The 14,000-nt window shown below is 38.1% G+C and overlaps 1 pseudogene; it reads right to left on the bottom strand.

Annotated features, from left to right (window-relative positions):
* Nucleotides 1-5,356: 5,356 nt before the first annotated feature.
* On the bottom strand, nucleotides 5,357-13,994 carry LOC104849183 (annotated as a pseudogene).
* Nucleotides 13,995-14,000: the final 6 nt, after the last annotated feature.

Here is a 14,000-nt window from a genome sequence, read left to right as displayed (position 1 = left end):
TAAGGAAATTCAAATAATGCCTGGGTTTTAGTGAGTAATAATGTAGCAATACTGGCTCATTCACTGTAGTGCCATAGTGGTGTAGAATGTTACTAATGGAAATTGAGCAGGGGTTGGTGTATTCTGTCCTATATGCTCATATTTTCTATAAACGTAGAACAATGTAAACATGAAAAATAATAATCTGTATTACTACCTTGCTTTCCTCATACTCTATTTTTTCTTCCTTAAAGAGCTTACCATCCTAGATAGCGAAACTCCAATGGCTGGGAGTACACGTGTGGGCCTTGGGCTGGGCCGCAAACCCTGCCTCCCTGTGTTCAGTGGACCTGGATGAGATTCTTATCCTCCTCATGGAAGCAGTGTCATACCTTACCTCCTTCTCCAGACTTGTGAGATTTAAACGAAACGGTATCTTATTGGTTCATTTTGACAACAAGTGACCTTGTCAGTGGTGACATATCAATGTATCAATCACCCCTGTGCTGCATGGTATAAAGGTTGGAAAGCTTTATCTGTTAAATGAATACCTTAGGCTTCATAAGCTGTATGACCTGTGTTGCAAGAAATCGACTCTGTGCCTGTCATCTGGTGACCGGATAAAGAAGATGTGTGTGTGTTTTTTTTAAAATAAAATGTAGTACTGCTCGGAATGAGAAACTAGAGACTTTCATAGCTAAATGAATGCACAGTGAGGCAATGCTTTTTTTTTTTTTTTTGTACTGGGCTCAGTGGTAGAGTATCCCTGGGTTATGATTTCCAGTTGTGGAAAAAAATTGAAATATTTCAAATATGCTTACAATCCAATGATACCAAGAGGAAAAATCCATTGATCATCTTTGGAGGAGCTAAGGAACTAATGTTATTCCATGTTGAAAGTAGGTGATTAAAGAGAATAGAATCAAACATTTGTTTTGCTACATTAACTATACAACAGGGTAATCCAATACTCAATGAGAAATTTCTCTTTATAGATATATTTCAGCTAATCAATGAAGAATTTATTAAATTAGAATATTGTTTTTCAATTTCTACTCAATTAGTCTAGGCAAATATCATAATCAACAGCACACACATATGCTTGCATGCACACACACTCTCACACACAGACACACTCACACAGGGTCAGAAAGCACTAGATATCATGTGCCTAGGGAGGGAAGCACATAGCACCCCCTGGGGAACTATGTCTCACACACACACACACACACACACACACACACACACACTCACCCCTGAATCTGAGTGAAGCTTTAAATTGAACCAACAGTATACAGATCAGAGGAATATGTTAAACGATGTAACAGAGACACAGTCAGAAAATTGAGCCTCATGGGAAGCAGTCTTGTCTCTTAAAAGACTGAATTGTAGGCTGGGTGTGGTGGCACTTGGGAGCACTTGGGAGGCTGAGGCAAGAGGACTGCTGTGAGTTGGAGACCAGCCTGGGCTACATAGTGAGTTCCAGGTCAGTCTCAACTACACAGTGAGACCCTGTCTCAGAACAAACAAAACAAAACAAAACAAAACAAGAATTGCGAGGCACACACAAAGGTTAGAAAGGGAGATTGGAAGGGGAGGAGGGACAGATCAAAAGAGATGTATCAACCAATCAATCCTAATGTACAGATTCTATTAGAATTCTGATTCAAAAAATGAAAATAAAGTGTAGCAACATTTTTTTTTTTTTTTTTGCAATACTAGGGATTGAATCCAGTGCCCTCATCCCCAGCCAGTCCCCCCTCATTTTTTTCACTTTTTATTTTGGGGCAAGGTCTCACTAAGCCTAAATTGCTGGGACTATTATCAAACTTGCAGTCCTCCTGCCTCAGTCTCCCAAAGTGCTAACATCAAAATCATGCACTACCATACCCTGTTCAAAAATTTATAAGGTAATCAGAGACATGTGAAACCTGATTGCATATTTGATGATTTTCAAATTCTAACAATGGCTAATTTGTTTAGGTATGATAATGATATTACACTTATGTTTTAAAGAATATTCTTCGTTAGTCACACATACTGAAATATGTGTCCAGGATAAATTTTTAAATAATCTGGATGGGAGAATGAAAAGGACTGCACATAGCAAAAGATCAGCCATGATTTTTTAATTGTTGAAGCTAGCGGTATAATGGGGTTTATTATATTCTGTATGCTTGAAATTTCCTAAGATAGTTAAAATATTTATGCTAACATGAAGCGGCACACATCTGTAGTCTCAGCAGTGAGGGAAGCTAAGGCAAGAGGATTCAAAGTGTGAGTCCCATATGGGTAATTTAGCAAGATCCAATCTCAAAACGAAAAATAAAGCTGGGCGTGGTGGTGCACGTCTGTAATCCCAGCACTCCGGAGGCTGAGGAAAGAGAATCACTGTGAGTTCAAGGCCAACCTGGGCTACATAGGGAGTTCAAGGACAGCCTGAACTGCCTACTGAGACCTTGTCTCATAAAACAAACAAACAAAAAAAGTAATATAAAAAGGGCTAGGGATGTAGCTCAGAATGCAGGCCCTGGATTTAATCCTATGTCTTGAAAAACAAAAGAACAGAAAAGAAGAGGAGATGAGGGTAATAATAAGGCTCTGGAGGAAAAATGATGAATATACCAATTACAAGAAACAAAACAGAGAGTGAAGGCACCAGAGTTAATGCTTGATTTGGAGGTTTCTGATTCTTTTCTGTGGTCCATTCTCTTCATCATCTCAAGGCAATCTCCTTTTATATCTCTGTTAAGCTGTTCTCCATCTGACCACCTAAGCTTCATTCTTTGCCTTTCTCCATGTTTCTGAAGGTGACCTTTATTGATTTTCTCACTCATGCTTATTTATCAACTATGTCTTAATTACTTTTCTCATTGCTGAGACAAAATACCTGACATCTGCAAGTTAAAGGAGGAAAGGATTTTGTTTTTGTTTTTGTTTTTTTAGTTCACAATTTGTAGAGGTTTCAGTCCATAGTCAGCTGGCTCCAAGGCACAGCAGTATGGCAGAGGAGCATCAGAAAGGAGAAACAGTCTCTCGCAGGGTAAGCAGGCATCAGCAAGCAGTAGTAGCAAGTGACTGGAGCAGCGCTCTTTCTGTCCCTTATGGTCCATCCAGGGTACCTGCCCTTAGGATGGGCAGCACTCACACCAAATGTGGGCACCCTTAATCCCAGCATCACACACTTAATCCCAGAGGCACAGATCCCATTCAGCCACCTCCAAAACACCCCATCTATGATGACATGAGATTTGAGGGGACATCTAGATACAAGCCATAACAGACTGACTTCTGGTTGGGTTTAGCCAGGGGAGAGTGTAGAGGAGACAGTGGTTAGGGTATTAATTCCATTTCTCCTCCTTGCCTTCTGTTGGTTTGACCAAAACAAGTTCATTCCAATAGCACAGTTCTTGCAGGATTGTGCCTTTCTCCAGCCCTGTTCCACTCGGCCTTGGATCACACCATTTCCACCCTTTGCCCCTCAGGCCCAGGTAAGGTAATGGGTTCCCACCCTGGCCAGCTCTGTCTGAGTGCCTCAACATTTCTGGCTTAGTCCTTTCCTGAAGGGTCTCTTTAAGCAGACCTCCACTGAAGCCTCCTCATTTGAAACATCTGAGTGGAGTTTTATTTTCTGGTTCTGAATAAATACAACACACCTTAGTTACATTCTGTCTCCTTCCTTCCTTCCTTCCCTCCTTCCTTTTTCCTCCCTTCCTCTCTTCCTTCCATTTGCCCATGTTACCACCAAGCTGCTTCCTTGTCCAGTTACTATTTTTTCAAATATGAACATTTTCTCAAAGTAACTAGGTTAGCACTAAGGGCATCCAGCTAGACTCAAGTTTGTATGCACATGCTTCAGTCCCTTTCTAATTGAATTAGACTCTTGGCAGCAAGGGAATCCTATCTGTTTCACTGATCCTCAGGTCTTCTTTTTAGCACCATGCTATTTTTATCATGGTAGCTTTGTAGTATAATTTCAAGTCAGGGATTGTGACGGTCCCCACCTTGCCTTTGTTGCCCAGAATTGCTTTTACAATTCTTCTAGTTCCAAATGAATTTTAGGATTGTTTTCTCTAGTTCTGTGAGGTATGCTATTGATATTTTTATTGGGATCGCACTGAATCTGTGTAAAACAGTTTTGGAAATATGTTCATTTTTCTATATTGGTTCTGCCTATCTAAAATAAGGGATATCTTTCCATTTTCTGATATCTTCTTTGATTTCCTTTTTCAGAGTACTCTGGTTTTCAATGTAAAGGTCTTTTACTTTCTCTGTTAGTCTGGTTTCTAAGTATTTCATTTTTCTTGATGTTATTGTGAAAGGTATTGTATCTTTAATTTCTCCCTCAGTGAGTTTGTGTGCAGAAATGCTTGACTCTTCAGTGTTGACTTTGTATCCTGCTATGATACTGAATTTGTTTATTAAATCTAGGAGTGCTTTGGTGGAGTTCTTGGGGTCTTTTATGCAGAGGATCATATTATCTGCAAATAATTTAACTTCTCCCTTTCCTTATCTTTATTCCTTTTATTTCTTTCACTTGTCTAATTGTTCTATTCTTCCATCTTTATATGGATAAAAACAATTTTTTAAAATAAAAACTGAATCATGTTAGTTTGCTAATCTACCTAACAATATAACATGAATATGTTTTTATGTCTTTTACGTATTCCTCCTAACCTCTTTCATTCCCAGCAGCACAGGGAATTTTTCCCAGGGAGCACTGAGCTAGGTCCCAGACCTTTTTTTAAAAAAAAATTATTTAATACAAAGTCTTGTTAAATTGCACAGGGCGGCTTCAAACTTGGAATTCTTCTGCTTCAGCCTCCCGAGTAGCTGGGATTACAGGCATGACCCATGGCTCCCTGCTTAACTCATGTTGTTAATCCTTTTGAATAAAACATCATTATGCATCTATAAATGAAAGCTACTTTTCCTACACACCAGAAGCAGCAACTATACAGATCAAACTTCTCAATGAATGAATAAAAGAGAATCCAAGATTTGTGAGCCTTGAAGCTTGTATTTAGTTTCAAAATTGTCTTTTATTTTTTGTTCTATATGTTTTTTTCACGTTGTTGTTAGGTTGTATATAAACTTTCTAGAGTACTGATTTAAAAAAAAAACCTACAGGTGGGATCATACAACCCATACAGTTAAATAACTTGTTTTTCTCAATATATGAGAAATTGAAGCCTTTCTTTATTTTTTATTTTTTTAACCCTTAAATATACAATGTGATCAATGTGTTTATTTTCCTTTTTAGTGGAATTTAAATTTTAAAATGGAAAACAATGCATTAGAGTAAACATACACCATAGCAAACATAATTACTACTTTTATGACCTTTTTATAATTTTTCATATTTTTTTTTGTTCCAATACTATTAATCACAAAAATAACCATCTTAGTGAAACTTAACAAGTAACACAAATTCAGTTGGTATGCATTCTGTGTTGGCAAACATCCATGCAAAGTGACTGCACTTAAGAGCACTAAATATTTCATGATAAAACTGTGATCATCTTCATGAAGAATGAATCTTTAAAATGTTTCATAATGGATCAAACGCATATCACTTTACTGTATAGAGCATAACCCACCAAATTAAAGTTAGGAACAATTTTCTTTTTAATTAAATTGATTCTTTTTTGATAATTTGTTGAATTATTCCCCCACATTCCACCCCAACTATAAAGTGCATGAACTACTGTTTTTTCAGTATTTACCCAAATGTATTTAAAGAAGAAATGGTAAGGTTATCTTGCTTTCCTCTTCAAATATTTCTAGTTTGGAGAATGACACTTTAAGCAAAAACAGAGGAAAAACAAAATGAAGGTGTTATTTAGTGACTGTATGCTAGTCAGAAGACACAAATCCCCAGCTGAAGTTTGTCTTTTCTAAGTTACTCAGAAGTGAAAGGCAAATGAGGTTTCTTTAAGTACACAATTTATAAATATGCAAACAGCAATAGCTGCATAAGTATTTTACATTCTTTCTGAAGTGTGGCTCTAAAGATAGACTGACAATTCATATAACTAAGCAAACTGAACCTTGTAAATGTATAATAAATTTTAAGTGGCTGGCACTGAAGTACTGGTTTTGGATGTGGACACGGATGCTGTAAATGATTAAATCTTTTGGGCATCTTGGCTTTTTGATGTTTTACTCTGTTGTCCAAGCAGAAAGTGTATGATTTCATTTTATGCAACAAGCTGATCTACAAGTGGAGAATTTGTAGGATAAATGAAATTCCAAGTTATATCTGTGTACATAAGTAGATATATACAATACACATATACAAGCACTAAAACAGTTACAGGTAATGCAACACAAAACCCCTCAATGTCTGCTTACTGATGGCCAAATCTGATCCATAGTCTTTTTCAAAAGAGACATAATTTGTTTGCTTAGAGGTAAAACTTCATTGATACAGTGATGTTCTACTGCATTAAGGATAATATGCCAATATCAGTGTAGCCAATGAAATAACTATAACAAATATTAAGGTCAGATAAAACAGATTCAACTCAATGAAAATTCATTTTATATTTGATGACAAATTTTTGCTTTCTCCTAGTATCATTTTTACTTCAGCACAAGTGCTGGCTAAAATGTTATTCTTACAAGTGTTAATTCTATTGAGCTTTTAATTTTGAAATATTTTCTTTAAAAGAAGAGTCAATACAACCAACACAGACCTTTTCTACCAGTTCACTTTCTAATCCGTTTTTCCCCCCAAACTTCATTTTTATCCTTTATAATTTCATAGCAAATTATGCGTATTACATCTGTTTGAATTAGTGATAGAACTTTCAAATGCTATCTTGAAGAAGTGTAGGGTAAATAATTTTGGTCATCTGTAAGACAGCTGCATGTAATGTGTTCTGCATTATAACAGCACCAAACCCTTTATAAAAACCAAGGACTCACTTCTCCTGCTTTATAGTATCGATACAGCCTCTCATGCCCTCATACTGTGTATTAATTGGAAGCACTTCATGGCCAAGGTCTGTAATTGTTGATTATTGTGCGCGTTCCTTGAATACTTGAATATGAAGGCAGTGCTAAACTGTTTCCAGTGGGAAAAGTATAACATCAGAGCAAAGACTGGCAGCAAAGTTAGCAGTAAGTTCTGGAAAATAAGCATCCAGCATACTCTGTATAGGGCTACTGCTCTCAGCTAGGTGGATATCATGTCTTTCTCTTTAGAATTAGTGGGACAAACTTCTGAATGATTGAGCTGGTGATGTAGTGAAGAACTCCACACAGCACCGTAGGGAAGATCAAGGAAAGAAGAGGACGGAGTCCGTTAACTGTGTGGTGCTCCCAAGCCCATCATCCTTCCGATTCCTTCAACACATTCCAAACTGCCAGCATTGTCTCAAATTCTCTCTCTGGACTGTTCCAAGTAGAACTGCTGAATACAAAGGCATCGCCACAATATAAGTGAGGGCTTTCAGTAGAAGGCGTTCACCTGTTTGTTTAGGGTTCCATTTGTCAAAGGTGTGAACTCATGAATTGTGCCTTCTGCTCCAAGTGTGACTCCTTGGACAGTGAGTCTTCTTTCCATTCCTTTCCACAGGGCTCTGGGTCCCTGAGTTTGGTTGAAGCTGTGCATAGTGTTGATGGCTGTGGATGGAGTGAGATGGTAACGCCGAGCATGGTAATCAACCTGATACTGGTGGCATAGAACGATGCAGGGATGCCCAGTACATTTTCTGTGAAAAGACTTGCAAGTCCAATACCAAATCCAGCAAATCTAGTTAACTGTTCACTGTTCTGCCCCTACACGCCGCCGCTGGAAAGAGTTCCTCAGCAGGGCCCTTTACTGGGTGGAGGGGGAGGGCATGCTGTAGGGTGGGCTCTTCTCACCCCGGTGAAGCACACTTCTTTAATATGGAGAAGATAATTTAATTGTTTATTTCTATTTTTGATTTACCTAACAGTTACCTGATATAAAACTAATTTTTAATGTGTTTCAACAACTTTTTTTGAAAATGCTAAAGTTTTATTAAGTAAAAAAAAAAGGAACTGCTTTGTGCTTGCAATTTTTATTTAAAAATTTATTATTTTGAATAAGAGAAAAAAAAAACCACACATGTCTAACTAGCCATGGTAGCACATACCTGTAATTCCAGCTACCTAGGGGGCTGTGGTAGGAAGATGGAAAGTCTGAGCCTGGTGTGGTCAATTAAAAAAGGTATTGTATCCTTCTGTTCAATATAGTCCTGGAAATACTAGCCACAGAAATTAGACAAGAGAAAGAAATAAAAGCAATAAAGATAGGAAAGAAAAGCGTTAAACTGTCATTATTTGCTGATGGTATGATACTCTACATAGAAGATCCAAAAAACTCCACCAAAAGACTTCTAGACTTAATTGACAGATTCAGTAGAGTAGCTGGATACAAGGTCAACACTAAAAAATCAGTACCCTTCTTGTATACAAATAACAGACACAATGAGAGATAAATCAAAGAAATCATTCATCTCATAATAGCATCAAAAAAAAAAATCTAGGAATCAATCTAAAGAAGGAAGCAAAAGACCTCTATATTGAGAAGTATGATGCTCTGAAAAAAGTGATTGAAGAAGATATAAGAAAATGGAAAGACATTCCTTCTTCCCGGGTAGGAAGAATAAACATGTGAAAGTGACCATACTACCAAAACTGCTACACAGATTCAATGCAATCCCAGTTGAAATCCCAACAGTATATTTCACAGAACTAGAGAAAACAATCCAAAAATTCATTTGGAACATGAAGAGACCTAGAATTGTAAGCAATTCTAAGCAACAGAGACATGGCAGGTGGTATGACGATCCCCAATTTGAAACTGTACTACAAACCACTGTGATAAAAACAGCATGATACTGGCAACGAAACAGACCTGAGGATCAGTGGGATAGATTAGAATACGCAGAAACAACTCCAAACATACTCAGCTACCTCATCTTTGACTAAGGAGCCAACCATCCTCGGTGGAGGAAAGACAGCCTCTCTAATAACTGTGTTGGAAAAATTGGATTTCAACCTGCCAAAGATTAAAACTAGACCCTTATCTTTCACCATGTGCTAAAGTAAAGTTGAAGTAGATTGAAGATCTAAATGTTAAAGCATAAACACTAAACTTGCTAGAGGATAAATTAGGTAGAACCCTCAAAGACATTGGCATAGGAAATGACTTTACAAACAAATCCTCAGTAGCATGGGAACTAGCAGAAACAATCAACAACTGGGATCTCATCTTAATAAAAAGCTTATGCACTACAAGAGAAATCACCAACAGAACTAAGAAACAACGTATGATGTGGGAAAATTTTTTTTACAGTTGTTCCTCAGACAAAGGTCTACTATCCAGAATATATAAAGAACTCAAAAATATCAGACCCCCAATTCAAAAATGGGCATCTGAAATGAACAGACACTTCTCAGACAAAGAAAAGCAGCAAATAAATATATGAAAAAATGTCCAATGTCAGTGTTCATTTTAGAGATGCAGATGAAAACAACACTGAGATTCCATCTCACTCCAGAAAGAATGGCTGCTATCAGGAAATCAACCAGTAACAAAAGCTGGTGGGGTTGTGGGGAGATAGGAACCCTTCTCCATTGATGGTGGGAGTGTAGACTGGTGCAACCACTGTGTAAATCAATTTGGAGATAAAACAAAAAACTATGATTAGAGGTCCCATCTGACCCAGCTATCCCTCTGCTGGGTATATTCCCAAAAGAATTAAAAGAATCATATCACAGCGATATGTGTGCACCCATGTTTATAGCAGCCCAGTTTGTAATAGTTAAAACTTGGAAACAGCCCATTTGCCCATCAACTGGTGTCTGGATAAAAAAGATGTGTTCTTTTTTATAAAATGGAGCACTACTCAGCCATAAAGAATGATAAACTAGAGACATTTACAGCTAAATGAATGCACATTGAGGCCATACTCTTAAGTGAAATAAACAGGACACACGTGTAAATACCGAATAATTTCTCTACTGTGTAAAACTAAAAGTGTAAGCAAGGATCAAAATGTATAATTGATAATGTGGAATAGGAAGAAAAGGTGCAAAAGGAAAAGGGAAATGGGACATGTTGGGGAATGGAATTAATATGAGAAAATGAAAAAAATGGAAACAAAATCTTTGTAAATACGGAGGGGTGGAGTGGTTGAAGGTAGTGCAGGGGAATGGGGAAAGAATAAGAACCAAGATAGATATGTAAAGGTACAAATTTCTAGTAATGAATGTCATTATATTGTATACCTAAAATGTACCAATAAACTTAATGAAAAAAGGTATTGTCTCAAAAAAAATATATATACATATACAAGACCAAAAAACAAGTGCCTAGAGTCTACAAGCAATTGACCTCAAAATGATAGAAAAGAAACAAACCTTTCACCAGATCTAGGATGGATAGAGAAGTTGACCTCAAAGTGATAAGAAATTTCTTGTTTCTCATTCTGTGGGGAGGTACTCTAAAATATTATATACAAGTAGGAATGTTTATTTACAGTGAGTATCTTGCCGGAGTCTTGGAGATGCCAGTTATTATTTATTTTTTGGTGCAGGAGATGAAACTGTGGGCCTCACAAAGGCTCTATCACCAAGCTACACCCTTAGTTCCCCTCAGGTTCTTTCTAAATGAGATCTGTTCAGGAAATTCACCAGAATGTTTATGTAGAATGATTCCTATTGAGCTGCAAGAAACCCCTGGCTTCCCTTTCTCTTTTGGAAAGTCCTTGAACTTGCAGTACTAATAAGGGCCTGTATGAATGAAGGGCGCTCTGATTCTTCTCCTTATTGCAATAGTTTTGAGTGATTTCAAGTCTATTCCTGAGTTAGACCTGTTGGACCCTTTATTTAGAAACTGTGCATTACAATTCCACGTGCAATGGCTCCCTAGCATTGCAGGTAGTACCTTTACAACGTTATGAATCACTTTGGGTAAACATTCTCAAAACTAAATGTGATCACACTTTCCAGGCTATTTCCTTAGAATAATTTCCTACCCACTGGTGTGTCAAATTTTAAAGCTTTGCCAAAATTTAAAGCACATTTAAATTTTATCTCACAAATTTAAAAATGTAAGGGTATAGTTATTTACAGAAATGTTAAAACTCAGCTTTTCTGACCTTGAATAATATTATCATTCACAGGTTACCACATGAAGACATTTGCCATTGTATAAGGTTTTGTGTTTAGACTCATAAACAAAATAAAGATAAGTAGAAAAAAGCCAACGAAACTCTTTTTATGGGGAGGTTAACAAGGATTAAACTCTGGGCTTTCACACTGAGCTATATCCCCTGCCCTCTCTTGATTTTTTTCATTGAGTTGATTGGTAGTTTTTAGATATACAGTACAGTTACATTCATCGTTGAGATCTTGTACCTTTACATGACAGGTCTTGGTTCTCATTTTTTCCCCATACCCCTGCCTCCCCTTTACCCCTTCTACCTTTCCCAATTTACAAAGACTGTTTCTATTTTTTCTTTCCCCTTATTCCCTTTCCCCTACCCTTCCCACTTCCCCTACTCTTTTAGCTCCTTTCTTCCTATTTCACATTATCAATTATACAATTTGAACCCTTCTTTACACTTTTAGTTTTTCACACCAGAAAAACTATTTGGTATTTATACATGTCTGGCTCTGTTTTGATTTTAAAACAGGGCCTTGCTTGTCTCTTTTATCACCTTAAAACTTTGGGACACAAATTTGAGCCCATCTGGGCAATCCTGCCTTAAAATAAAAAATTAGTAAAAGGGCTGGGATCTTTTGGACGGAACCTTACTCAGCTCTGCAGGTAGGGATGTTCATTGCTCAGGGAATGTCTGTATTATAAGATTTACATTAGCACTAAATTTACCTACCCAATCTCTTCAAGACCGAGGACACCAAGATAAGAATAATGAAAGTAATTTTCAGGGACACTCAACTGTTTGCTTTTACACCATTCAGTTCCAGACCCCCCAGGAGTGCCTAGAAGTATCCAGCCATTGTCCTAAACTTCTATGCACCTGGGTTCCAGAATAGAGGAGCCCAGTAGGCCACCCAGGTGAGATGAACTTTTCTGTTAGTCCCCCAAGCAGAAGAAATTACCCAGGACAGAAACCATGTCGGCCCTCTCCCAAACAAGGCCAGTCACCTTCTGGGAACGGAACTGCCCAGAAAGCCATAAGGATTCCCAAGGCTGTGGAAATCAGAACTGAGATAATGATCCACCTGACCCTGACCTACTTGATATAACCTTTAAAAGCTGGCCAGGACAATTTAGACCTTGGTTTTTTTAAAAAAAGGAAATAAAATAAAAGTAGGTTCAGTGTCTACTACAAAACAAAGAAACAAACAAACAAAGCAAAAAACCAAAGTGGGGCACATACAGCTTACAAAGAACTGGCTAGACTGATCTGAGGAACCCTAGCTAAATATTATTTATTCAGACTGTGACATATCATACAATTATTTTATTTACTTACATATTATTTGTGGTGCTGGTGATTGAACCTAGAGATCAATGCTAAGCACACATTCTACCACTGAGCTACACCCTCAGCCTGATTATTCACATTTAGTGTTATGGTTATAACAAGGCTTAAAAAGCTGTTTAAAACAATGGAAAGAGTGATCAACAAGAACTGTAAGGTTCAAGGTAAGATGATCATAGTTCATTACCGTCCAGAAATGATTTCCTCTTACTTCATAATGTTTAAAGGAGGGGGAGTTATCAGAATAAACTTCATAGAGAATATACCTGACAGGAAGTGTACACCCGTCTTATGAGTGAGGTCCGACAGTATTAGAAGTCAATTACTAGCTGCCCCAGGAGGACGGAAGCAGGCTTCTTCCTGGAGAGTAAAGGGGAATTACAGGTTGAGGGGTGCCTTTACACCAGCTGCTCTAGAAGGGGCATCAGTGGTGAGGGAGCGCTCATGAGCTTCTTTGCCTCCACCTAAAGGAGGTGCTGGTGGTTGGCGCTTTCGAGAACAGCTGGGAAGCTAAGAGCTGGTAACCCTGCCACCGCCAGGGCCTGCCACTGCCAGAGCTGTCAAAGTGTCAGTCCAGCTCTTGCGTTTCTATATATTTTGAATTTTAGTAGTTGAGGTCCATAACTCACATGTGGGCTCTGGTAAGGTGTAAAGCCACTTTCTCCAAGGGAGAAGTCCTAGGTTCTTTCCATAGCAAAGCATAGTTCACTCACTAGCAAACTACGTAAAGTGTCTGGAATTGTTTCAAAATACATGACACTTTGCTGTTTACCTAGTTGAGTGGATTAACATTGCAAGCAGAATTAAAATTGTACAAAACACAGCCACATATACATCTATTATACTTATGCCTTTGCAGGTGGATTCAGTTATGAACATGTTCTGTGAATAACAGCTCATGCATACTACATATATTTCATTTTTGTAAAATGTTAAGTAGTCTCAGATAATAGGTGTTTTAAGATTAGGTAGTTTTGGGTGGCAGTTCTATTAAAACTAATTTAAATATTGTAACCTACTTTTTGATGCTCACAATGATGACGTTTATAAGATGTCCATGTGAGAATGCATTGGATCATGTTTTGAATCATCTTTTGGATAATTTTTTAAATCGCCTTCACATTTCCTTAATCTTATTTAAACAAGATGATTTACACAAAACAAAAGCCTCACAGCTCTATTTACTTTCTTATCCAGCTGTAATAACTGTGCATTTCTTACCAGCTCTCATAAACAGCAGCAAACGTGATGTACGTGCCTTCAAAGAGGCGAAGGGTGCCGGGATTTATTAACAACTTGCAGAAGCGCGGTCCACCACAGCCCGGAGCCCGGGAGGCTCAGGTAAGACACCGCGCCCTGGCATGAGGGCCCTTTTCATCCAGGCTGTTTCCCTGACTCCGCGAGGCACACTACGAACCCCAAATTACCCGCGCGGTATTCAGCTGGCGGTGGGAGCTAGACCTTTAACGTGCAGCCCGGCGATAGGAAACCCGGCGGCTCTCAGAAGCCACTGCACGCACCGAACCTCAG

This window comes from Fukomys damarensis, unplaced genomic scaffold (assembly GCF_012274545.1).
Source record: "Fukomys damarensis isolate Sample0158 unplaced genomic scaffold, DMR_v1.0_HiC HiC_scaffold_4, whole genome shotgun sequence".
Taxonomy (NCBI): Eukaryota; Metazoa; Chordata; class Mammalia; order Rodentia; family Bathyergidae; genus Fukomys; species Fukomys damarensis.
This window is presented reverse-complemented; position numbering and strand designations above follow the sequence as displayed.